This window comes from Budorcas taxicolor, chromosome 4 (genome assembly GCF_023091745.1).
Source record: "Budorcas taxicolor isolate Tak-1 chromosome 4, Takin1.1, whole genome shotgun sequence".
Taxonomy (NCBI): domain Eukaryota; kingdom Metazoa; phylum Chordata; class Mammalia; order Artiodactyla; family Bovidae; genus Budorcas; species Budorcas taxicolor.
In genome coordinates, this window is record NC_068913.1 from 114,539,926 (window position 1) to 114,567,033 (window position 27,108).

The 27,108-nt window shown below is 43.5% G+C and overlaps 1 pseudogene; it reads left to right on the plus strand.

Annotated features, from left to right (window-relative positions):
* The first annotated feature begins 15,837 nt into the window (after positions 1-15,837).
* Positions 15,838-20,916, plus strand: LOC128046358 (GTPase IMAP family member 5-like; annotated as a pseudogene).
* The last annotated feature ends 6,192 nt before the right edge of the window (positions 20,917-27,108 follow it).

The window sequence follows — 27,108 nt, forward strand, 5'->3', positions numbered from 1 at the left end:
CTAACTCAATGAAACTAAGCCATGCCATGTGGGGCCACCAAAGACTGATGGGTCATGGTGGAGAGGTCTGATAGAATGTGGTCCACTGGAGGAGGGAATGGCAAACCACTTCAGTATTTTTGCCTTGAGAACCCCATGAACAGTATGAAAAGGCAAAAAGATAGGACACTGAAAGCTGAGTTCCCCAGGTCGGTAGGTATCCAAAATGCTACTGGAGATCAGTGGAGAAATAACTTCAGAAAGAATTAAGGGATGGAGCCAAAGCAAAAACAACACCCAGTTGTGGATTAGACTGGTGATAGAAGCAAAGTCTGATGCTGTAAAGAGCAGTATTGCATAGGAACCTGGAATGTAGGTCCATGAATCAGGGCATACTGGAAGTGGTCAAACAGGAGATGGCAAGAGTGAACTGACATTCTAGGAATCAGCAACCTAAGATAGACTGGAATCAGTGAATTTAACTCAGATGACCATTATATCTACTACTATGGGTAGGAATCCCTTAGAAGAAATGAAGTAGCCATCATAGTCAACGAAAGAGTCTGAAATGCAGTACTTGGATACAATCTCAAAAACTACAGAATGATCTCTGTTCGTTTCCAAGGCAAACCATTCGATATCATGGTAATCCAAGCCTATGCTCTGACCACTAACACTGAAGAAGCTGAAGATGAACGGTTCTATGAAAACCTACAAGACCTGCTAGAACTAACACCCCCCAAAAGATGTCCTTTTCATTATAAGGGACTGGAATGCAAAAGCAGGAAGTCAAGAAACACCTGGAGCAACAGGCAAATTCGGCATTGGAGTACAGAATGAAGCAGGGCAAAGGCTAATAGAGTTTTGCCAAGAGAACGCACTGGTCATAGCAAACACCCTCTTCCAACAACACAAGAGAAGACCCTACACATGGACATCACCGGATGGTCAACACAGAAATCAGATTAATTATATTCTTTGCAGCAAAAGATGGAGAAGCTCTATACAATCAGCAAAAACAAGACTGGGAGCTGACTGTGGCTCAGATCCTGAACTCTTTATTGCCAAATTCAGAATGAAATTGAATAAAGTGGAGAAAACCACTAGACCACTCAGGTATGACCTAAATCAAATTCCTTATGACTATACAGTGGAAGGGAGAAATAGATTTAAGGGACCAGATCTGATAAACAGAGCGCCTGATGAACTATGGATGGAGGTTCACGACATTGTACAGGAGATAGGAATCAAGACCATCCCCAGGAGAAAGAAATGCAAAAAAGCAAAATGACTGTCTGAGGAGGCCTTACAAATAGCTGTGGAAAGAAGGGAAGAGAAAACAAAGAGGAAAAGAGAAGATATATCCATCTTTTCTTTATCCAAGGAATAGCATGGAGAAATAAGAAAGACTTCCTGATCGATCAATTCGAAGAAATAGAGGAAAAGAACAGAATGGGAGAGACTAGACATCTTTTCAAGAAAATTAGAGATACCAAGGGAACATTTCATGCAAAGATGGGCTCAATAAAGGACAGAAATGGTATGGACCTAACAGAAGCAGAGGATATTAAGTAGAGGTGGCAAGAATACACAGAAGAACTGTACAAGAAAGATCTTCACCACCCAGATAATCACGATGATGTAATCACTCACCTAGAGCCAGACATCCTGGAATATGAAGTCAAGTGGGCCTTAGAAAGCATGAAGAAAGCTAGTAGAGGTGATGGAATTCCAGTGGAGCTATTTCAAATCCTGAAAGATGATGCTGTGGAAGTGCTGCACTCCATATGCCAGCAAATTTGGAAAACTCAGCAGTGGCGACAGGACTGGAAAAGGTCAGTTTTCATTCCAATCCCAAAGAAAGGCAATGCCAAAGAATGCTCAAACTACCACACAAATGCACTTACCTCACACATTAGTAAAGTAATGCTTAAAATTCTCCAAGCCGGGCATCAGCAATACGTGAACTGTGAACTTCCAGATGTTCAAGCTGTTTTAGAAAAGGCAAAGGAGCCAGAGATCAAATTGCCAACATCCGCTGGATCATGGAAAAAGCAAGACAGTTCCAGAAACACATCTATTTCTGCTTTATTGACTATGCCAAAACCTTTGACTCTGTGGATCACAATAAACTGGAAAATTCTGAAAGAGATGGGAATACCAGACCACCTGACTTGCCTCTTGAGAAATCTGTATGCAGATCAGGAAGCAACAGTGAGAACTGGACGTGGAACAAGAGACTTGTTCCAAATAGGAAAAGGAGTACGTCAAGGCTGTATATTGTCAGCCTGCTTATTTAACTTATATGCAGAGTACATCATGAGAAATGTTGGGCTAGAGGAAGCACAAGCTGGAATCAAGATTGCTGGGAGAAATATCAACAACCTCAGATATGCAGATGACACCACCCTTATGGCAGAAAGTGAAAAAAAACTGAAGAGCCTCTTTATGAAAGTGAAGGAGGATAGTGAAAAAGTTGGCTAAAAGCTCAACATCAAAAAACTAAGATCATGACATCCGGTCCCATCACTTCATGGCAAATAGATGGGGAACAGTGGAAACAGTGGCTGACCTTATTTTTTTTGGACATCAAAATCTATGCAGCTGATGATTGGAGCCATGAAATTAAAAGACGATTACTCTTTGGAAGGAAAGCTATGACCTACCTAGACAGCATATTAAAAAGCAGAGACATTACTTCACCAACAAAGGTCTGTCTAGTCAAGACTACGGTTTTTCAAGTGGTCTTATATGGATTTGAGATTTGGACTATAAAGAAAATTGAGCATGGAAGAATTAATGCTTTTTAACTGTGATGTTGGACAAGACTCTTGAGAGAACCTTGGACTGCAAGGAGATCCAACCAGTCCATCCTAAAGGAGATCAGTCCTGGGTGTTCATTGGAAAGCCTGATGTTGAAGCTGAAACTCCAATACTTTGGCCACCTGATTTGAAGAGGTGACTCATTGGAAAAGACCTGATGCTGGGAAAGATTGAGGGCAGGAGGAGAAGGGGATGACAGGATGAGATGGTTGGATGGCATCACCGACTCAATGGACATGGGTTTTTGTGGACTCGAGGAAGTGGTGATGGACAGGGAGACCTGGCATGCTGTGGTTCATGGGGTCGCAGAGTCAGACACGACTGAGTGACTGAAATGAACTGAACTGAAAGCTTAGGTTTCCCCTAGTTTGCTTATTTTCTGGATAGTTCAAGTTAATCTATCTGTCTACTGATTACAGTGATCACATCATTGGCTCCAAAACTTGAGTTGAAATGAGAATGAACCACATTAAATTGATTAACTTCACTCCTGAGTCATACTATGCATAACAATCTCATATCTAACATATATATATACACATATATATATGTATATATATATAATCTAACCGACATTAGAGCTGAGAAAGGTATAAGACTCCAATTTTAAGTGGTTTGACTTCACTAGCAGGGCCTAATAGGATAGAAGAATTTCTCATTATTTCCTTGGCCCTTCTCCACTGATGCTTTCTTAGGGAAAAAAAAAAAAAATACTCTGATGGGAAAGGAAGGAGTTTTCAAGTTAGAGAATTTAGTGTTTCCCTTAGGATCATATGGATTCCAACCTATTTCAATAGCCCACGTTGTTGTAAAATGATCATCTAATTTTGCCTCCACTTTGCAAATAGTGTCTATGACAAGCAAACACCTGCAAATATTTGTATCCAGACCAAGCACCCTAGGTATAGAAGACTCCTTGGCTCTCTCCTCACTTACAAAAGGCTCTTTTATATCCAGAATTCAGTTCTCAATGCTTCCTTGCTTCAATCATCCTTTGACACAGAGAAGTTATATTTTAATTCTGTGCAATTCTTGTCAGTGTAGAAGTTCAAGGTTTTTGAATCTTTCTCCAACTTAACCAGAAGTAAATATCATATTCTTTGTTCTGGGGCAAGAGGCACTCTGGAATTATTTTATATGGAGAAAATGCCACAGGGTAAGAAGTAATTGATGTTTAGATCACTAAGCTGTTCTAGAAGGAGACTGGGCCTCAGGGTCCTACAAGATATTTGGTTTCAGGGGGCCCTGCTGGAGAGTACAGCACATTAGTCACAACAGAAGGGAGGTTTTGTAAGAGAAACGCTTTAAGTCTACAAAGAATGCTCCTGTTTCTTTAAGTCATCACCACGTAACTCTCTCTCTGGGCTTTCTGGGGCTCTGAGTCTCAAAGACTTCCCCTATGGACAGTGGAAGGAAACAGGGTGCCCAACTCACAACCTAAGAGACAGCAGAGATCAGGGCCTTCTTGGATCACTGGTGAGAGCCTGTCACCAGGAAAGGTGAGCCCCACATGGAACAGGAGCTACAACCAACCAGAAGGAACATGGTTCTGAGACCATTTACTGTCTGAGCACCCAGGCTCCACCAGTCACCTTTCAGTAACAGTCGGACCCACTAAGATGGGGCATCTGGATTTGTGAAGATGTTCAAAGTTTCCAATAGAAGAAGTTCAAAAACGTTTATGAGCATGGTCCCCAGTCTGGGGGGCCACATGTCTGTCTCCTTCCACACTTCCCACATACATTAAGAAAAGTCGGTACTGGAACCATGTCTAGGAGTAAAATGCATTTTAAAAGGCATTCAACGTTGCTCAAACTGCACGCTCAGCACAGGCAGAAGATCTTTCCTGTGGCCCCAAAGCAATCTAACTTCAGAGCAAGTTACAGTGTGCTGAGTCAGGAAACCATCAGAATTCAACCTTGCCCCAGATTCCCCCTCTCCCCTCTGTCCACAGTAAGGGACCCTCAAGAGACTAAAAAGGTTAGGAACCAGGTTTTCAACCCCTCGTCCCCATGACCCCTGACACATTGGCTCCCTAATTCAAATCTCTCCTACCCTTGCTGTAGGAACACCTCAGTTTTATCATCTGTACAATGAAGGGGTCTGAATAAACGGGTCATTTCCAAACTCTGATGTATGGACTGATGATATCAGATACACTGGATTCATTCATAAATCAGAATTTCTGAGCATGGTCCCCCCAGAATTGACATTTTTAAAGAATATTCAATTAATTCTAAAAGACAACAGATTTGAGAGGCACTGAGCTACATGAACTTAGAATTTTCATAGTATTCAGAATACAGGAATCAACATCTTTTACAATAATTAAGAACAATTTGTCACCCCAGATTTCAGAAGGAGCTTACTGATATTGAAGCTGAAACTCCAATGCTTTGGCCACCTCATGCGAAGAGTTGACTCACTGGAAAAGATCCTAATACTGGGAAGGATTGGGGACAGGAGGAGAAGGGGACGACAGAGGATGAGATGGCTGGATGGCATCACTGACTCGATGGGCATGGGTTTGGGTAGACTCCGGGAATTGGTGATGGACAGGGAGGCCTGGTGTGCTGTGATTCATGGGGTCACAAAGAATGGGACACAACTAAGCGACTGAACTGAACTGAACTACTTCCTTCATAAAAATTATTTTAAGTTGATTTTAGCCTGCATTTCAAACTATATGGAAATTCCAGTGACCTACTCAAGAGTTCTATGGATTACCTGTAGCACTCTTTCTTTTCCATTTTAGACGAGGACCTCTTGCTTTAGTTAGCCTTCTTCTTGGGTTTGAATCTTGTGGCTGTTTCTTCATTTCTGCTCTGATGTCAATTATGGGAGTTGGTTGATGTCTAGGAAGGAAAGTTATGACAAACCTAGATAGCATATTCAAAAGCAGAGACATTACTTTGCCAACAAACCTCCATCTAGTTAAGGCTATAGTTTTTCCTGTGGTCATGTATGGTTGTGAGAGTTGGACTGTGAAGAAAGCTGAGTGCTGAAGAATTGATGCTTTTGAACTGTGGTGTTGGAGAAGACTCTTAAAAGTCCCTTGGACTACAAGGAGATCCAACCAGTCCATTCCGAAGGAGATCAGCCCTGGGTGTTCTTTGGAAAGAATGATGCTAAAGCTGAAACTCCAGCACTTTGGCCACCTCATGTGAAGATTTGACTCATTGGAAAAGACTCTGATGCTGGGAGGGATTGGGGGCAGGAGGAAAAGGGGACGACAGAGGATGAGATGGCTGGATGGCATCACCAACTCAATGGACGTGAGTTTGAGTGAACTTAAGGAGTTGGTGATGGACAGGGAGGCCTAGCATACTGTGATTCATGGGGTTGCAAAGAGTCAGACACGACTGAGAGACTAGACTGAACTGAACTGAGACACAAAATAGCTAACCATATCGTGTGATTTGCCGCAGGGTAAACTTTACTGAAAGCTTTGATGGGGTGGGCAGCAGGAGAGTTACTGCAGAAACACGAACAGTTTCGGCTTGAGTTCTAGACAAACCTGTCCTCTGAGTCCTTTGGCCAGAGAGGGGCTACTGAGCCAGCCTCTCCCTTTACTTTCCCTGCATTGTTGGAGCCAATGCAGGCTGAACACAATTACCTCTAGGAACCGGGGGGGGGGGGGGGGGGGGGGGGGGGACATGAAGGGGTAGAGTTTGAAATGGGCGGTAAAGCACAGACAGGACTCCGGCACACACGTGGGGTGGGATGAAGGGTCCTAGGAGGGAAAGCACGAGGTGGGTTGGGAAAGGCACTGAAATCTTCTGCCACTGGAATGGCTGACTGGGGAGGGGACTCACTGGAAATGAGGCTGGAGAAGTAGGCTGAGGAGAGACTGTGCTCTGGCATGCAGGTGCTCAAAGGATCAGGCAAATGATCACAGAATGTTTAATTGTATTAGATGATGTTTGAGTGTAATCACATTACTTTGAGAAGCCTCAGGTTTGAGGGCAAGGACATAAAGAGTCAGTGGGCAACATCCCAGTCTCCCCATACTTAGACATATCAGGATAAGCCAAACTATGTGGTTTTCTGAGAGCAGAAGCTCTTGAGATCAATTTGGGAAATATGTCTTTTTTCCAGTTTTCTTCCTGTTTGTCTCCCAGGCCAGCAATCCTAAGGTAGGTTCTAAGTCAGTGAGCAAACCTTCTTCTTCTCATGGTTTTCCATAGCAACCCCACCCATCCAGCTGCTCCATCTCCTGGTAAAACTTATTTCTACAGCTTATGTCACTGATATAGAACCACTTGGGAAAACTAATATCTAAACCTTACAACAAACTGTGGAAAATTCTTAAAGAGATGGGGATACCAGACCACCTGACCTGTCTCCTGAGAAATCTGTATGCAGGTCAAGAAGCAACAGTTACAACTGGCATGGAACAACAGACATTCCAAATGGGGAAAGGAGTACGTTAAGGCTGTATATTGTCACCTTGCTTCTTTAACTTATATGCAGAATATATCATGAGAAATGCCAGGCTGGATGAAGTACAAGCTGGAATCAAGATTGCCAGGAGAAATATCAATAACCTCAGATACGCAGATGACACCACATTTACAGCAGAAATCAAAGAAGAAATGAAAAGTCTCTTGATGAAAGTGAAAGAGGAGACTGAAAAAGTAGCCTTAAAGCTCAGCATTCAGAAAACTAAGATCGTGGCATCCAGTCCCATCACTTCATGGCAAATAAATGGGGAAACAATGGAAGCAGTGGGAGACTTTATTTGGGGGGGGGGGGCTGCAAAGATCAAGCAGATGGTGACTGCAGCCATGAAATTAAGGATGCTTGCTCCTTGGAAGAAAAGCTATGAACAAACCAGACAGCACATAACAAAGCGGAGACATTACTTTGTCAACAAAGGTCCATCTAGTGAAAGCTATCGTTTTTCCAGTAGTCATGTATGGATGTGAGAGTTGGACTATAAAGAAAGCTGAGCATCAAATTAATGCTTTTGAATTGAGGTGTTGGAGAAGACTCTTGAGAGTCCCTTGGACTGCAAGGAGATCCAACCAGTCTATCCTAAAGGAAATCAGTCCTGAATATTCATTGGAAAGACGGATGCTGAAGCTGAAACTCCAATCCTTTGGCCACCTGATGTGAAGGACTGACTCATTGGAAAAGACCTTGATCCTGGGAAAGATTGTAGACAGGAGGAAAAGGGGACGACAAAGGATGGCATCACTGATGTGATGAACTTGAGTTGGAGTAAGCTGCAGGAGTTGGTGATGAATAAGGAGGCCTGGCATGCTGCAGTCCATGGGGTTGCAAAGAGTCCAACACGACTGAGTGATTGAACTGAACCGAAAGCTTACTCACTGGTATGGAATGTTATCATTTCCCCTCTGCTCTTTGCATTTGGAGATCCTATGAAGACAAAGTCGAGCTCACCAGGGGTTCTCACAGAATCATCCCAACTCAGATAAGTCTCCTCCAATGTCTTCCCTAAATTCCAATGCTCAGGGGAGAGGAGGAACTATGAGTGGGGTCACCAGCTGTTTGGACTTGGCCAGACATATTGTAGGCAGTTACACCAATTTGATGAATGAATGAATGAACAAATAGTGTCTGGGACTCTTTCAGTTAATTATGGGAAGACAGAAGGTGGCAAGAGATGAAGGAAATGCCTATGGTAAGAACACATCTCACAATGCATGTTTGCCCCCAGGTGTGAGCTCTGGGTAGTAGGGGAAAGGGCTCACTCAAGACTGAACAGAGAGAAGCCTAGAGGTGACAATGCTGGGGTGAAGCAGCAAGAGGCCTGGGGCTAACACTTCACCTGGATCTGTACCCCCGCCCTGCTGTGAGATATTAAGTTCTTTGACTAACCTGCAGGTCTGTTCCCAAAGTAGAATGAATAAACAGAAGGGGACGTAGAGGGCATCAGATAGTGTATTAGAGGGAGCATGATTTACCAGGGAGAAGGTGTTAGGGAACACGGATGGAGGTTATTAGGCAGCAGGTTTAAGAGAGAGGAGAGGAAGAGGGAAATAGGGAGGGAGGGAAAGGAGATGGTCTCCTCTTGTTCTCTGATAGCCTATGACGACAGTACTATAGTATTGATCTCACTTGTGCAGAAGAGATTTAACACTTAGATTAAACAGCTTCCCAGGATTACAGAGCTGACAGAGGGTGCGGCTGTGATCCCAAACAGGGGTGTGGTACTCCAGGCAGCCCTCACGGCTGCCCCGATGGCCTCCCAACTTTCTTTGGTGGAAGAGTATCTGGAGGAAAAAGCAGAGGCCCCTTAAGTTCTCAAATAAGGACCAGTTCTGGATGACAGAGGTTTATTGGTTAATATTTTATGATGAAAACTACCTGGTGAGGTATGAAGGATAATTATCACTAACAGCCTTTTATTTGAAGAGAAAAATAATCTACTGAGAGCCTCAGTTTAGTTCAGTCGCTCAGTCATGTCCGACTCTTTGTGACCTCATGAATCGCAGCACGCCAGGCCTCCCTGTCCATCACCAACTCCCGGAGTTCACTCAGACTCACGTCCATCAAGTTGGTGATGCCATCCAGCCATCTCATCCTCTGTCGTCCCCTTCTCCTCCTGCCCCCAATCCCTCCCAGCATCAGAGTCTTTTCCAATGAGTCAACTCTTCACATGAGGTGGCCAAAGTACTGGAGTTTCAGCTTTAGCATCATTCCTTCCAAAGAAATCCCAGGGCTGATCTCCTTCAGAATGGACTGGTTGGACCTCCTTACAGTCCAAGGGACTCTCTAGAGTCTTCTCCAACACCACAGTTCAAAAGCATCAATTCTTCACCGCAGTCCAACTCTCACATCCATACATGACCACAGGAAAACCATAGCCTTGACTAGACGGACCTTAGTCGGCAAAGTAATGTCTCTGCTTTTGAATATGCCATCTAGGTTGGTCATAACTTTTCTTCCAAGGAGTAAGCATCTTTTAATTTCATGGCTGCAGTCACCATCTTCAGTGATTTTGGAGCCCCCCAAAATAAAGTCTGACACTGTTTCTACTGTTTCCCCATCTATTTCCATGAAGTGATGGGACCGGATGCCATGATCTTCGTTTTCTGAATGTTGAGCTTTAAACCAACTTTTTCACTCTCCACTTTCACTTTCATCAAGAGGCTTTTTAGTTCCTAAAGCATCTGCCTCCAACACAGGAGACCTGGGTTCAATCCCTGGCTTGGGAAGATCCCCTGGAGAAGGAAATGGCAACCCACTCCAGTATTCTTGCCTGGAGAATCTCCTGGACGGAGGAGCCTGGTAGGCTACAGTCCACGGGGTCGCAAAGAGTTGGACACGACTGAGCGACTTTACCTTCACCTTCACCTTCTGCCATAAGGGTGGTGTCATCTGCATATCTGAGGTTATTGATATTTCTCCTGTCAATCTCGATTCCAGCTTGTGTTTCTTCCAGTCCAGCATTTCTCATGATGTACTCTGCATAGAAATTAAATAAGCAGGGTGACAATATACAGCCTTGATGTGCTCCTTTTCCTATTTGGAACCAGTCTGTTGTTCCATGTCCAGTTCTAACTGCTGCTTCCTGACCTGCATACAGGTTTCTCAGGAGGCAGGTCAGGTGGTCTGATATTCCCATCTCTTTCAGAATTTCCCACAGTTTATTGTGATCCACACAGTCAAAGGCTTTGGCATAGTCAATAAAGCACAAATAGATGTTTTTCTGGAACTCTCTTGCTTTTTCCATGATCCAGCAGATGTTGGCAATTTGATCTTTGGTTCCTCTGCCTTTTCTAAAACCAGCTTGAACATCAGGAAGTTCCCGGTTCACGTATTGCGGAAGCCTGGCTTGGAGAATTTTGAGCATTACTTTGCTAGCATGTGAGATGAGTGCAATTGTGCGGTAGTCTGAGCATTCTTTGGCATTGCCTTTCTTTGGGATTGGAATGAAAACTGACCTTTTCCAGTCCTGTGGCCACTGCTGAGTTTTCCAAATTTGCTGGCATATTGAGTGCAGCACTTTCACAGCATCATCTTTCAGGATTTGAAATAGCTCAACTGGAATGCCATCACCTCCACTAGCTTTGTTCGTAGTGATGCTTTCTAAGGCCCACTTGACTTCACATTCCAGGATGTCTGGCTCTAGGTGAGTGATAACACCATCTTGATTATCTGGGTCATGAAGATCTTTTTTGTACAGTTCTTCTGTGTATTCTTGCCACCTCTTCTTAATATCTTCTGCTTCTGTTAGGTCCATACCATTTCTGTCCTTTATTGAGCCCATCTTTGCATGAAATGTTCCCTTGGTATCTCTAATTTTCTTGAAAAGATCTCTAGTCTCTCCCATTCTGTTTTTTTCCTCTATTTCTTTGCATTGATCGCTGAAGAAGGCTTTCTTATCTCTTCTTGCTATTCTTTGAAACTCTGCATTCAGATGCTTATATCTTTCCTTTTCTCCTTTGTGTTTTTGCCTCTCTTCTTTTCACAGCTATTTGTAGTGACTCTCTAAGGGCAAAAGGTGGCAAATCAGAACTGGAACCTATTTTTTATTTACCTATAGGAAGTTTCCTTGATGAGTTGTTGTTGTCTAGTTGCTCAGTCGTGTCTGACTCTTTGCAACCCTATGGACTGTAGCCCACCAGGCTCCTCTGTCCATGGGATTTCCCAGGCAAGAAGGCAGGAGTGGGTTGCCATTTCCTCCTCCAGGGGCACGTCCCAACCCAGGAATCAAATCCACATCTCCTGCACTTGCAGGCAGATTCTTTACCACTGACTCACCAGACACAAGGTCAAAATATAATAACTTCTCAAAAACTATCTATTTAAGTGGATATGTAAATTCATACCAACTAGGTATGTCTTCTCTCACCTTTTGTCTCCTCTTTATGATCATTCTTTGATTGTGTGTTGGTGAAGTTTCTTTCATATTTTCATGCCCTGCTGCCTGGATCAACAGTTACTTTACCCAAAGAGGTTCATCTTTGGCTTCCTTCTGAGAGTTGTTTTTGGCCATGATCAGATTTTCGAGCAGATTTCAAACAATGCATACCCTCTTACATAGTCTTGTACCATATTCAGTATTGTACAATGTTCAGTATTTATGTACAATATTCATCTTCCTGGCTGGACAGAAGCCACTACTCATTCCAGTGAATATCATGTGGATTGAATTCCCTAGAAGAGGAATACCTGCAAATCCATGGGGAATCCAGAGCTAGACTATGATCTAAAACTCACTTTTTAAAAAAGTTTTTTTGAATTTATTGTTTAAAATTTTTATTGGAGTGTAGTTGCTTTACAATGTTGTGTTGTTGGTTTCTGCTGTGCAGCAAAGTGAATCACTTGTATGTATGTTGTAGCCATGCGTTCCAGGAAACAAACTCACTCAAGGTCGATGCAGATAGTGCAGTGCAGTTTATTACACCGGCGGGCCCAAGGCAGAGTCTCCCCTTAGCCAGGGACCCTGACCTGTTTTGTGAGAAGCTTATATACCCTAGTGTATAAAGTTCTCTGAAACTAGTCTGAACAAAGGAAAAAGAAAGATACAATCAAAGTTAACCCGTGATCATATGCCTTAAGCCTAGGTAGTTAACAGTGGGCAGTTATCAATAGGCCTGTGACCATATCCCAATAAGCATAATAGAATGTATGATTCTATTGGGTTACACAGATAATTAGGGTATTCTTTTAGGTGATAGAGTCCTGGGGCTCTTCCTTCTGGGGGTGTGGTTTTCGAGTTGGTATGTCATTTCCATAGATACTGGGCATATAGCTCAAAGTCCACAGGCCGGCCCAAGATGGAGTCCCACCCTCAAGAGAGAGCCTTTTCTGTTTCCTCCTTCAAGTATACATACACCCCATCTCTTTTAGATTTCCTTCCTATTTAAGTCACCACAGAGCATTGAGTAGAGTCCCTGTGCTATACTGTAGATTCTCATTAGTTGTCTATTTCATACATAGTAGTGTGTATATTTCAATCCCAATTTCCCAATTCATCCTACTCCCCCATCCCCCCTTGGTATCCATAAATTTGTTCTCTACATCTATGTCCCTATTTCTGCTTTGCTAATAAATTCATCTGTATGACTTTTCTAGATTCCATATATTGATATTATACAGTATTTGTTTTCCTGACTTACTTCACTCTATGTGGCAGTCTCTAGGTCTATCCATGTCTCTGCAAATGGCACTGTTTCATTCCTTTCTATGGCTGAGTAACATCCCAGTGTACATATGTACCACATCTTCTTTATCCATTCCTTTGCTGATGAACATGTAGGTTGCTTCCCTGTCCTGCTTATTGTAAACAGTGTGGCAAGGAACACTGGGATGTATGTATCTTTTAGAATCATGGCTTTGTCCGAATCAGGCATGGGGTGGGATTTCTGGGTCATATGATAGTTCTATTTTTAGTTTTGTGAGGCACCTCCATACTCTTCTCCATAGTGACTGTGCCAGTTTACATTCCCACTAACAGTGTAGGAAGGTTCCCTTTTCTCCACATCTTTTTCAGCACTTATTGTTTCCAGATTTTTTTTTTTTTTGATGATGCCCATTTTGATCAGTGTGAGCTGATACCTCATTGTAGTTTTGATTTGCATTTCTTGAATAATTAGTGGTGCTGAACATGTTTCCTGTGTTGCTGGCCATCTGTATGTTTTCTTTGCAGAAATGTCTATGTAGGTCTTCTACCAATTTTCTTTGATTGAGTTACTTGGTTTATTGATATACAGTTGCATGAGCTGTTTGTATATCTTGGAGTTTAATCTTTTGTTAGTTGCTTCATTTGAAAATATTTTCTTCCATTCTGAGGGTAGTCCTTTCATTTCATTTATGGATTCCTTTGCTATGCAAAACCTTTTGCATTTAGTTAGGTCCCATTTGTTTATTTTGTTTTTATTTTCATTACTGTAAGAGGTGTGTCAAAAAAGATCTTGTTGCGATTTATGTCAGAGTGTTGTGCCTATGTTTTCCTCTAAAAGCTTTATACTTCTGGGCCTTACATTTAGGTCTTTGATCCGTTTTTACTTTATTGTTGTATAAGACGTTAGGTCATTATTATTATTATTTGCCCTGGGAGCCTTAATATGATAATGACAATGATGACTTTTCTATACAAGTGAATAAGTATTTGCTTATTCCAGCAATAAAATATTTTGAGATTTTTTTTTCTAAATTTGTCTTTTGCCTCTTTTAAATATCTTCCCAAATGATGCAGTCTTTTGTTTTTATTATTTTGGGTCATAATTTTTTTATACTTTTACATTCAGTCTCATTCTTGGCCCAATTCTTGTTTATTTTGTATTTCCTTTCACACTTTATCCCATGAAGTTTAGGCACTCCTTTTTACTTCAAAAATAGAGATAAATCGTGTATATCCCTTGACTTACAACGTCTGAAAACACCTAAAATCTGTTCTTCCATGTGCTGGTGAAATTGCTCAAGGATACACCGAAGAGAATGGCGTATCACTCCTCAGAAATCACACACATGCATGCCTCCTAAGAACAAACACCCTAACCCCAAGAGACAAAAGGCAAAGAACAGTGGCTCTCTGGCTCCCAGCTCTGCGGAGTTTCTGGAAAGGTGGAGGGCTCGACCCTAACCTGTTCCACACCTGGTTTGGTGGACTGGGTGCCGTCAGGGCTACTGATTTCTGGTGGGGCCTCGACCAGTTCCATGCTTCTGGGGTCTCCTGTCAGTGAAACTGGGCGCCGGTGGAAAGCGTTATGGACACCAGCAGGCTCCCAGTGGGAATCAAGCAGATTTGGGAACCGCTCACCTCGTGTTCCCACCCATTGCTTTCCACAGCCCTGCAGTCTTTTATGTCTAGTTCCCTACTTCTCAGCTCTTTTGATTTTCATTAAGCTTCACAGCATTTCATAAAGCTTCGCTAATATTCTCAGATACTGGGAAAGACTGAAGGCAAAAGGAGATGGGGCAGCAGGAGATGAAATGGTTAGACAGCATCTCGGACTCATTGATCATGAATTGAACAAACTTCAGGAGATAGTGGGGGACAGGAAAGCCTGGCGTGCTGCAGTCCATTGGGTCCCAAAGAACTGGACAGGACTGAGCAACTGAACAACAATTTGACAGATGAGAAAACTGAAACTCACAACTAAGTAGAGTGAACATCTTAAGTTTCACCTTCATAACTTCACCCATACCACCCCTGCCCCGTCCCTGAGGAGCACCACCTCCCAAAGAAGCCTGCTGCGGGAATCCATTCCTAGGGCTCCACATGAAGAGAACCCTCACTGAGCCACATTCCCAATGAAACCTCTCAATGGACATTGATCTATGACCTTGATCTTCTGAAAGCCACCCCATTCTTCCCCAGATAGCCATGTTTCCTACCACACGATGTAGAATTCGATGCTATGGCAGAGACCTCAGCATGTACAGGAACCATCCCTTGGTGTGCTCTCAACCTCCTGTGAAAGCTGTGTTATAAAGTCATGAGACTAACCTCTGAAACCAGTGATGCTGGGAAACAGAGGGACCCAAGCAGATGGGGAAGGAGAGACTCATGAATAAGGCAGACGAAAAATATTTTTACCTTTCCTAAAACAGCAGGAGAGAGCCTACTTTCTATTGGTTTGATAAAATGAGATAGCATCAAGGTAACATCAGGTTCGTCCAGTTTAAAGATCAAAAGGTATATGATGTTCACTTGCTTCAACCTCCTCTCTAAGCTAGATCCCCCTGCTGTTCCTGTCAGATACCTGTATAATTTCTGCTCCCACACCAGCTCTCTAATGATTCCTGATCCCATGTGGGGAAGATTAGGATTTTCCTTGTGGAAAATAAAACTGCCTCCATTCTTCATTCCCCCACTTTTGTCTGTTCTGCAACTGACACGTGTCATGTTGCTTCAGGTTTACAATGCTTCCGGATGACTTCCTAGGCTTGATTCAGTCCTTTTAATATCCTGTCATTTTAGCATTTCCATCAATATCCTATTGACTAGCCTCTGGACACTTTGGTATTTGTTAATATCTGCCCCCCAAAATCTATTCCTCTGTGAGATGCGTCTCCCCTGGGCAAGCTGACCCACTCAGAAGATGCTTCAGGAGGATGGTGCTGTACCTCTGCTCCCCAGTTTGGGACTTTGATGGTGTTTTGTGGCAGCCACAGAGCCCCATTAGGGTCACACTGATCATCAAGTTATGTAAAAACACCAGATTGTTTAAACTGAAATCCTTCCATTCTGAGCAACTTCTGTCCCCTACGATTTTATGTTTGAATAGTCTTAAAAAAAAAAAAAAGGCACCCAAAATTTTGCAATACAGTTCTCTTTGTTGGTTTTAGGACAAGCTTCCAGCCTGACTGCTTCAGTTTATGTCCTGACCATGGATGGCAACATGGTATGTGGTGTTCCAAGAGGCTCAATGACTTTATCTTCACTTCTCCTCCCCGATGAACCTAGGAGAATATGCAGGCAAAATGAGCCAGTTTTTGTTCTTAGCTCCATGACAGTTGTGTGAACATGGGCATGTTAGTAGAGACTCAGTTTCTTAATATTTGAATAGAAATCTTAATACCTATCTTGATCACATCATAGGGAATTAGGGCAAACAATTAAAATAATGGATATGAAAGAAAATTGAAAATTACAAATGGCTGCACAGAGGGTTATTATGATGGTGTAGTTCATCATCAACATTGTCACGACTGTCATCATTGTCTTTACTACTTCAATATACTGATTCCAATAGATAATGTCATCTGAGATAGAAAAGATGTCAGAGAATTTGAGCAATTTTAGCAAAAGCTGGAGTATAATTTCCCAGAGGCAAGGACACCAAGTGGGAGAAGAGGTTAAGGAAAATGCTCTTCTAGGGGGTTAAGGAAAGGAAAGGGGTGCAGGAGGAAAAGGAAAGGAAAGAAGTTATTTTAGTATATTCTGATAGAGAGACAGGGGATGGTTTTGTCAATGAGGACCATTTCTATGCATCGTGACTGAGTGAATAGAAAAATGTGAAAAGGTAGAAATATTAAATTTGCTGAATAGCAAATCAACCATGAAAATCATTTTTAATTCAGTGTTAATCAATAAAATGCAAGTTTAAACCAATTAAGACATCCTAATGTATGCCCAACAGGTTGACCAAAAAATTAAAAATCTAGTATTACCAAGTGTAGGTGAAGATTTGTGGGATGCTCATAGATGGCTGCTGCCAACATGACTCAACACAAGTTTCCTGGAGTCAGATTTGGCAACATCTAGTCAGGTGGAAGCTGGACTTTCCAGAGAGATTGTCACGTTGGTCGTAGCACTACTGTTGGTAGTAACAAAGATGCATGTGGAACACCAAATGTTTGTTAAGAAAGAACTGGATAAAATGTTACAAAATAATGTTACCTCTGTAAAAGATTAAAATACCAAAAGGTACTGTATCTTAACTACAGATAGATGTGTATGTACAAGTGTAAATACACAAATGAGGTGGACACATAACATCTCAGAATATTGTTTGCCTATAAGGGAGAGGGAGAATGAGACTCGGGGTTGGGGTAGTCAAAAAATAAATAAATGTGTAAAGTTTTAACTTTTTAAATCAAACTGAACAGCAGTAATAAAAATGCCAAAATACTCAGATTTGTTCATTGCACATTATGGAACTTGTTTCATTCAGTTCAGTTCAGTTCAGTGGCTCAGTCATGTCCAACGATTTGCAGCCCCATGAATTGCAGCATGCCAGGCCTCCCTGTCCATCACCAACTCCCGGAGTTCACCCAGACTCATGTCCATGTAGTTGGTGATGTCATCCATCCATCTCATCCTCTGTCGTCCCCTTCTCCTCCTCCCCCAATCCCTCCCAGCATCAGAGTCTTTTCCAGTGAGTCAACTCTGCGCATGAGGTGGCCAAAGTACTGGAGTTTCAGCTTTAGCATCATTCCTTCCAAAGAACACCCAGTACTGATCTCTTTTAGAATGGACTGGTTGGATCTTCTTGCAGCCAAGGGATTCTCAAGAGTCTTCTCCAACACCACAGTTCAAAAGCATCAATTCTTCAGTGCTCAGCCTTCTTCACAATCCAACTCTCACATCCATACAGGACCACAGGAAAAACCATAGCCTTGACTAGATGGCCCTTAGTCGGCAAAGTAATGTCTCTGCTTTTGAATATGCTATCTAGGTTGGTCATAACTTTTCTTCCAAGGAGTAAGTGTCTTTTAATTTCATGGCTCCAATCACCTCAGTGTATTTATTTCTCTCCTTAAAATATTTGTTTCATAACTACATAATCTTTAAAACTGAATAAATAAAATATAGGCTCAGTGGTGGTGGTTAATTTGCTAAGTTGTGTCCGACTCTTGTGACCTCATTGATTGTAGCCTGCCGGGTGCCTCTGCCCATGGGATTCTCCAGGCAAGAATACTGGAGTGAGTAACCATTCCCTTCTCCAGGGGATCTTCCAAACCCAGGAATTGAACCCAGTTCTCCTGCATTACAATCCCATTCTTTACTGATTGAGCTATGAGGGAAGCCCATAGGCTCAGAGTTCGTCTTAATTATAATTGAAGATTACATGCTTGCCTTTTCCAGTGCATGCTTACCTTTTCTAGCACCAGGAATGATGCAATAGTATACCTCATCTGAATAAAACATTTATCTCCATGCTTTTGCCAATTTCTGGTTATGTGTACTGGGACTTTTTTAAAGTTGTTATTGGGAGACCCACAAGGAAAGATATTTGATTTAAAACAGAGTAGGAAATTACTTTATCCTAGATTTGTTCCAAATGTTGCTGCTGTCCCTCAGTCAGGGCACCAGTTTCTCTTCCCCTAGCTGCTCAGAGGGAAGGAGGTGGTGACCATGTTTGGGCCTCTTCCCCCTCTCTCTCTCATGTCCATCCTCAAAGGAGCCCTGGACCCCAATTCCACACTCCCACTGGAAGTTACATTGTACTTTCCTCTTTGCCACTGGGATGTCCATCTGATACAAAAGGTTTCTGGGACAGGAAATGCCCAGTAGGTCAAACAAACCACTGCCATTTACATCAAGGCAACTTTTATTCTCTAGTCTAGCAAGCTTGCTTTGATTCCAATAATAATAATAAATAAAAGTCTTGCTTCTTAATCCATAGAAGAAGGCTTTCTTTATTTCACGCCTTTTCAGCTTGAAGGGAGATAATCAACTGATGCATATTCAAACATTTCTGGCTTTCCTGTAGAATAAAGAAGAAAAGCAGGAGGTCACTGAGTTAACATAACTTAGCATCACCTGGCTTGCTTAAAGTTATGTATGGATAGTTAAAAATGAAATATGTTAGAAAATTATCAAAGGAAATGGCTCATCTAAGGATAATTGCTCTTGGCTGTCTGAATTGAAGGTGTTCTCAGGTCTTATCAACTCCTATAAGGACACTTGCTTTTATTCCTTCCCTCTTTTTATTCTAGAAGCGAGTGGAAGGGCTGCAGAGGAGCAGATATGGAACCATGGCTGAAGGTAAGAAACCCTCCAAATTCTCAAGAGCTCTAGACACCTGGAGACAGTTACTGTCTTTCCTCCTCCACTTCCTGACCTCAAACACTGAGACAGAAGAGAAACCCAATTACTTTAAACTGCAAGAGAAAAAGGCAGCTATCACGTTCTTTCTCTTCCCTACTGTCATCACATCCTGCACACCCAAGTATGACACTCTGACCCATGTGGTGATGTATGGGAAACGTGGAAACAAAACTTCAAGTCAGAAATCAGTGGATTTGGAACTGAATTATGGAAATGATATCTTTCCCTGACTGTGCTCAGCTGAACAGAGGAAAAATTCCCCATAGAGATTTAGTATTCATGTTTGGAAAAAAAAATAATAATAATTCAGAATACTTAAGTAAGGGAAGAACCAACACAGAGTAAAAGGAACAAAATAATAGATTTCAGGAGCCTAGAATGAACCTAATTCATGTGGGCTCATAAGAACTCCAGAAGTCCTTGGATTCTCACTCTTCATCTCTTGAAAATTTTAGCTCTTGGCACAGAGTCACCCTTGCCAACTCTTGTTGTTTGTTGTTGTTCAGTCACTATGCCATGTCCAACTCTTTGCAACCCCATGGACAGCAGCCCACCAGGCTCCTCTGTCCATGGGCTTTTCCAGGCAAGAATACTGCAGCAGCTTGCCATGTCCTCCTCCAGGGAATCTTCCCAACTCAGGGATCAAACCTGTGTTCCATGTCTCCTGCATTGGCAGGCGGGTTCTTTCCCACTAGCACCACCTGGGAAGCCCATCATCAACTATACCCCAAGATAAAAATAAAAGCTTTAAAAAGGAACCACAAACTTGGTAAAACCAGGAAAATCCTTTTTTTTTTTTTTTACGGCGGGATAGAACATCAGGTCTTTGAACCTTCCTCCTCCTTGAGGATCATCCTGGTAAGCAAAACAGGCAGCGGGAAAAGTGCGACCGGGAACAGCATTCTCTGCCAGCCCATGTTTGAGTCCAAGCTGGGGGCCCAGTCGATGACCAGGAAGTGTCAGAGGGCAACAGGCACGTGGAATGGGAGGACCATCCTGGTGGTGTACACGCCCCCCATCTTTGAGGCCGAGGCCCAGGATCAAGAGGTGTATGAGAATATCGGAGCCTGTTACCTGCTGTCGGTGCCAGGGCCCCACGTGCTGCTGCTGGTGACCCAGCTGGGGCGCTTCACCGAGCAGGACGTGGTGGCCGTGACCAGGGTGAAGGAGGTATTTGGGGCAGGAGCTGAGAGATACATGGTCATCGTCTTCACCCACCAGGAGGACCTGGCCAGCGGATCCTTGGATGAGTATGTGGCAAACACAGACAACCTCAGGCTGAGGAGCCTGGTCCGGAAGTGCGGGCAGAGATACTGTGCCTTCAACAACCAGGCCTCCAGGGACAAGCAGAGAGAGCAGCTGGCCCAGCTGATGGCTGTGATCGAGGGGCTGAAGCGGGAGCACTAGGGCGCTTTCCTCACCAACGAGCTCTTCTCTGATGCACAGAGGCTCCGGCAGATGGGAAGTTGCGCCCATGGAGAAGGTCAGAGGCACTACTTGGACAAGGTACGGCTGCAGGTTGCAAAGCAAAAGCAAGAGCCAAGGCGCTCCTCCGACTCAAAGCCTGGATCATTTCTCATGCCAAAATATTTGTTCTTGTCCTATGCCTTTTTATTTTTCTTGCCATTGTAACTTAGCTTGTAACTATACTGTCATTTTCAGATGACAGCTGCTGTCAGCTTCCATTTTTTCAGAGTCAGCATATCTATCTGTGTTGATCAGAAACTTTATTTGCTTTTTACATAATTTCATTTTCAATTTTGCTTCCTTGCATCAGACACACCATCCCTTTTCTTCAGTTCTTTTTAGGTAAATAAAATGTGAAGGGAAAAAAATTTCCCCTTTCTGTTGTGTTAAAAACGGTGAAGGCCGGAAACTTCCCTGTCAGTCCAGTGGTTAAGACTGTGATTTCAATGCAAAGGGTGCAGGTTCAATCCCTGGCTGAGAAACTAATATCCTATTAAATTAAAGCAAATAAATAAATTTAAGAGCAAAATCTTTTTTTTAAATGGTGAAGACAAATAATAAACTACCTGCATGGCATCAAGAAATATTGGGGAGCTTGTGGAGAGGAAAGTGAGTGGACTAACATGCTGTGTGAGCAAGCGTCTGACCAGGGACCTCCTTTTTATACTTGGAACTCCTTATTTTATTCAGAAACATACTCTGACTTCCTTGTAGGTTGTAAAAAAAAAAAAAGTAATTATAAGACACTGCACAAGAGAGCAAGCCTAGGGTGTTCTGGGACGTCTCTGTGGTGTGAAGAGGCTGGGGGAGAAAGGAGGAAGGCCCTGGAGATGGGGTGGGGAGGAAGATCTCCACATAGTTAGCCACCGGGAAACTAAAGAACCAGAAATCCTTAGAGCAGGGGTAGAAAAGTGCCAGATGGTGAGTGTAGGAATTCAGGCTTAGCCGGCCATCTGGTCTCCTTCAACATTCAACCATATCTTTGTAGCACAAAAGCCACTCTGGACAAGAAGGAAGTGACCTGCAAAATTGCATTCCCTACAAGTTTATGAAATTTGAATTGCATGGACTTTTCATACACGATGATGAACATTATTCTCCTTTTGATTTTTTGACCCATTGTTGTTCAGTCTCTCAGTCCTGTCTGGCTATTTGCAACCCCATGGACTGCAGCACACCAGGTTTCCCTATTGTTCACCATCCCCAGGAGCTTGCTCAAAATCATGTCCATTGAGTTGGTGATGCCAACAAACCATCTCGTTCTCTGACATCCCTGAATCTTCCTGCCTTCAATCTTTCCAGCAAAGATTTTTTTTGAAAGATTTTTTCAGTCTCTTCTAATGAGTCAGCTCTTGGGTGGTCAAAGTATTGGAGCTTCAGCTTCAGCATCAGTCCTTCCAAAGAATATTCAGGACTGCTTTCCTTTAAGATTGACTGGCTTGATCTCCTTGCAGTCCAAGGGACTCTCAAGAGTCTTCTCCAACACCACAGTTCAAAAACATCAATTCTTTGGTGCTCACCCTTTTTTATAGTCCAACTCTCACATCAACACATGATTACTGGAAAAACTATAGCTTTGACTTTTGTCAACAAAGTAACATCTCTGCTTTCTAATACACTGTCTGGGATTGTCATAACTTTTCTTCCAAGGAGCAAGTGTCTTTTAATTTCATGGCTACAGTCACCATCTACAGTGATTTTGGAGCCCAAGAAAAGAAAGTCTGTCATTGTTATCATTGTTTCCCCATCTTTTTGCCATGAAGTGATGGGACCAGATGCCATGATCTTTGTTTTTTTAATGTTGAGTTTTAAACCTCCTCTTTCACCTTCAATAGGAGGCTCTTTAGTTCCTCTTCACTTTCTGCCATAAGGGTGGTGTCATCTGCATATCTGAGGTTATTGATATTTCTCCCAGAAATCTTGATTCCAGTTTGTGCTTCATCCAGCCTGGCATTTTGCATGATGTACTCCACATATACGTTAAATAAGTATGGTGACAATATACAGCTTTGATGTACCCCTTTCCCGATTTGAAACCAGTCCATTGTTCCCTGTCCAGTTCTGAATGTTCCTTCTTGACCTGCATACAAGTTTCTCAGGAGGCAGGTAAGGTGGTCTGGTATTCCCATCTGTTTAAGAATGTTCCACAGTTTGTTGTGATCCACACAGTCAAAGGCTTTAACGTAGTCAATGAAGCAGAAGTAGATGTTTTTCTGGAATTCTCTTGCTTCTTCTATGATTCAAAAATGTAGAAACACTCCTCAGCTCAGAGAACTGGCCTCAGCCTCGATTTGCTCTGCAGGCTGTTGTTTGCCCACTCCTGTCTTAGAGGGGGTTTTCCATCATGGGTTGAGCTGGGATGTAGTGCAACATCTTGAACCCCAAGGTCAGCACAATGGTGTGTGACACCTGTAGAAATTTTTGGAAATGGTGGCATTGCACAATTCAGTGGTAGAAAAGAGTAGTCCGCAGACACTGGGGTGAAGTCTGAGTGGTGGTCACCAAGTCAGTGGAAAGAGAAAATCAAATGAGGAAGGGGCTGGGTGACCCCTTACCAACTTCTTCTATGGGATAGCTGCTTGTCCCTTCACACCCTGTAGGGGAGACCCACAGTCACACAGGCAGCTTGTGACTGGGTGGGTAAATGATGAACTCTCTGTGATGCCCAACTCATTGACAATGTCCCCACTGGTGACAAAGGTGCGGTTGATCTCGACATTGCTATCCCACAACCGATTCCAATCTCATGCAAGCAGTGTTATGTGTGAGCTCCTCAAGCCCTTGAAACACCAAGCAACTCAGAGTTCTCAGACCAAGGACTCCTCCTCAGTGTGGTCTTCCCAAACTGTCTGACCCAAGCTAGTCTCTCCCTTCCTTGACTTCATCCAGTTCCGTTCCACCCACAGGTAGCTGAGTGCCAAGTGTCGGGGTCTCTGCTGGGCACCAGGGATACGAGAGAAGTAAGGCCAAAGGCACCTGTGCAGTACAGGGAGAAAGACATATAAAAATCAGGGTGAGTGGGAAGTTAGCCTCCACACAGGGAAGCAAGAGTAGACCTCGCTGGTCATGACTAGAGAAAGCCCAGGCAGGAATGAAAACCCAGTGCAGCCAATGAACAAAATAAAGCAAAAATGGGTGTGAGAGAAATTTGTCCATGGTGGGATGTCAACCAGAAGGAGAGTGTGGGCTTGGAGGCAGAGGTGTACTGGCCAGGGTGGGGCTGGCCCTTCCCTCCAGGACTGACTTCAGGCAGAGGGAGCTGGCAAGACATTCAGTATCACAGTAATCCAAGTCTGTGCCCCAACTGGTAATGCTGGGTCAGGCAAGAGATTAAGAATCACTTGAGGAGGCAGGCAAGGACCAGTCTGGGGGGGGGGGGGGGGGGGGGGCGGCCTTGAGGGAGTTCAAGGGCTTTTTTCCCGAGGTTTTTAAGCAGGTTAGGAATTTCAGGAAGATCACGCTGCAGCAATGTGGCAGTTGGACTAAACAAGTGTGAGCCTGGGAACATGGCATCACACTCAGAAAAAACGAATTCCACCTCAGCCATCCATTGGGGTCTGAGCCATAATGGGAGCTGTGGGGATGGAGAGGACAGAACAGGAATGGGGACACCAAGGGGGTGAATTGACACTGATGAATTGACATCTTTCTGTCTTGGCCCCCCGGGGACCCTGGTTCCCCCCACTGCCTGGGCCCTCAGAGGAGATTGGGCTGAGCAGAGGAAGGTGGAGACTACAGATCTGGTGGCGTAGACCTTGAAGCCCTCTGGGCTGGGTGGTTTTCTCCTCCCTCCAGGAAAGGCACTGGACCAGACAAACTCACTTAAGAAAGTATTCAGGAGCAGGACTGCTGGAGGATGGCCTCCCTCCAGGGATGCAGATGGTCGGTTCCCAGGCCTCCCCATGATGAGAAAGCATCTCTTGCCCCAGGAGCAGCATTTCTCAGTGAGCCAGACTGCATTCCACCTTTGTTGACTTTCTAGGGGTGTAAAGCTGAAGGGTAAACCCAGGAATATTTTGCAGTAGAGGAGGAGACAGGGTCGTGTTCCACTTTGACTCACACATGGATGTTTCCCAATGTCATCTCTTGGAAAGTGTTCAAATATGAGCACTGATTCTCCCTCAAAAGGTGAAGAAAGCACAGAAAAAAACACCTGGGGGCCATCCCATTTCCTCTGCCCCTCCTTTTGTCATTTTCAGAATAATTCAATCCAGGGCTTTTCCACATTCTTGGGATGCAGTGAATTTCCATTTCTTGAAGTGGGAGCTTTAGATATAGGCAGAGGCCCTCCCTGTCACCTGATAAAAGAGAAATTCATTTATTTATTCTCGATTCACTTTTTTGGCAGGAAGCATGAAAACACGGGTGTTCTGATAAATTTCAGGATTTCTTTTAAAGAGATATGAAGAACTCTTTATTAGTTCAAATGTTTTCAGATGCAGGTAAAGGAGACCCCAAACTCCAATGGCTTAAGTAATAAAGGAATTTATTGGCTGACATAATCAGAAATCAGAGATGGGGTGGGCTTCAGGGCTGGTTGATTCAGGGGCTAGTGTTGATTCCTTTACTCTGTTCAGCTTTGAAGTGTTGGGTAAGGTGACCGTGGAGAAAAAGAGAGTAAGCCAGGCATTCAGGCAGAAAAAGATTCATTATAGGAAGAAAGAAGGAAAGAAACTGGCTTTAGAGAAAAACCAGTGCCCTCCCTTTACAGCCAACCCTTCTTATATCTTATTGATGGGTAATCGAGCCCTGAAGGGAGGAGGCCTTAGTTTATCTTTAGCCCGCAGCTGGGATCTTGTGGTCACGCAGTTGAAGGGGTCTCACAGTTGAGTGGTCACATAGTCTTGAGAAATGGGCACCAGCAGGGAGAAACAGGATACTGCCTTCAAGGAAAACAGGTCGCCCACCCGGGCAATGTGGCCACTGTGACTTCATCTCTTGTTTGTCAGGGCACCACAATGAGCCATATATTAACTGTATGCTATGAGCCCCTTGTGAGCCCTAACATTCCAGCCTTTTTGATATAGGGTAAGGGCTGAAGGTCAGTCTTCTGTATCTGCTTTGCACTGGTTTTGTTAGGGGAAACACACTGATTGAAACCGCCCACCCTGGCCAGGCACCATTTGCATGAGTTGTTTTACAACAGGAGGTCCTGGTAAGGAACAAGGAACCAGCAAGCCTCCACCAACCGGAAGATTTCAGGAAAGGTCAAAAGGAGACACCACATTTCCAACCTCCTCCCAGAATCTTTCTCCCTGGCATCCATCTTAGCTGAACAAGGCGTGCATCACCAGGAAGAACTCTGAGTCTGAATGATTGGCTAAAGACAACCAGGAAACTAATCCCATCACCATAAAACCCAAGACTGCAAGCCATGTGGCAGAGCTGTTCTCCTGGGTTCCCTCACCCTACTGCTCTCCTCCCAGGCGCCTTTCCCAATAAAATCTCTTGCTTTGTCAGCACATGTGTCTCCTTGGACAATTCATTTCCGAGTGTTAGACAAGAGCCCAGTTTCAGGCCCTGGAAGGGGTCCCCCTTCCTGTAAAAGTTTGGGGTGTTGTCATGGAGTAAGATAAGAATATGCTGGAATGTGGGTTAAGGGAAGTCAGAGTGGGCTCAAAAAAGCATGTGATAATTGGAGCGAGTCAGAAGTAGCTCATGAACAGTCTGGCTGGTGAAGGCTCATGGGCAGTCCTGGAGAAAAAGACACATTTTGAAAAAAGACACATTAGACAGGGGCCGAAAGTCAGAATAAGGGTTAATATGAGACGGGCACCCGGTAAAGGTAGGACCCATGGCATCCAATCCCAATTGCTTTACCAGTTTTTCCATGATTTACTAAGATGTTGATGTATTCTTGAGGCCCTATTTGTCAGATTGCTTGCTGCCTGTTTTGCAACACCCTATTTATTGTCGTAGAAGCAGCAGGCTTCGTCTAGAAAAACACAAAGGCCTCCTTTTTCTGCCGTGAGAAGGTCTAATCCTCTTCTGGTTTGAAGAACCACAGCTGTCAGGGAATCTAAATGGCCCTGGAGAGTGATAAGGCCAGTAGCTACTTCCAGGCTCTCAGTAAGATCCGTATAGAGGCTGTGATAGTAGTTTAAAGAGGTCGTGAGCCCTGCAGTCCCTGTTCCAATCCCTGCTGCTCTTCCTAAGCTTATCAATAAGAGAATGAATTGAATTGCTTGTTTGGGTCGGTTGTAGATTAGTGTGATAGGGAAGGTTTGGTTGTTAGGAGGAATAGAGATATATCAAGTAAGATCAGGGTTATTGAAAGGGGCTTAAGAGATATGGGAGAAATGAGGTATCAAATCTTCTAATATCTCATTGCAAATATGAATTGGAGGCTCAGAAAAACTAGG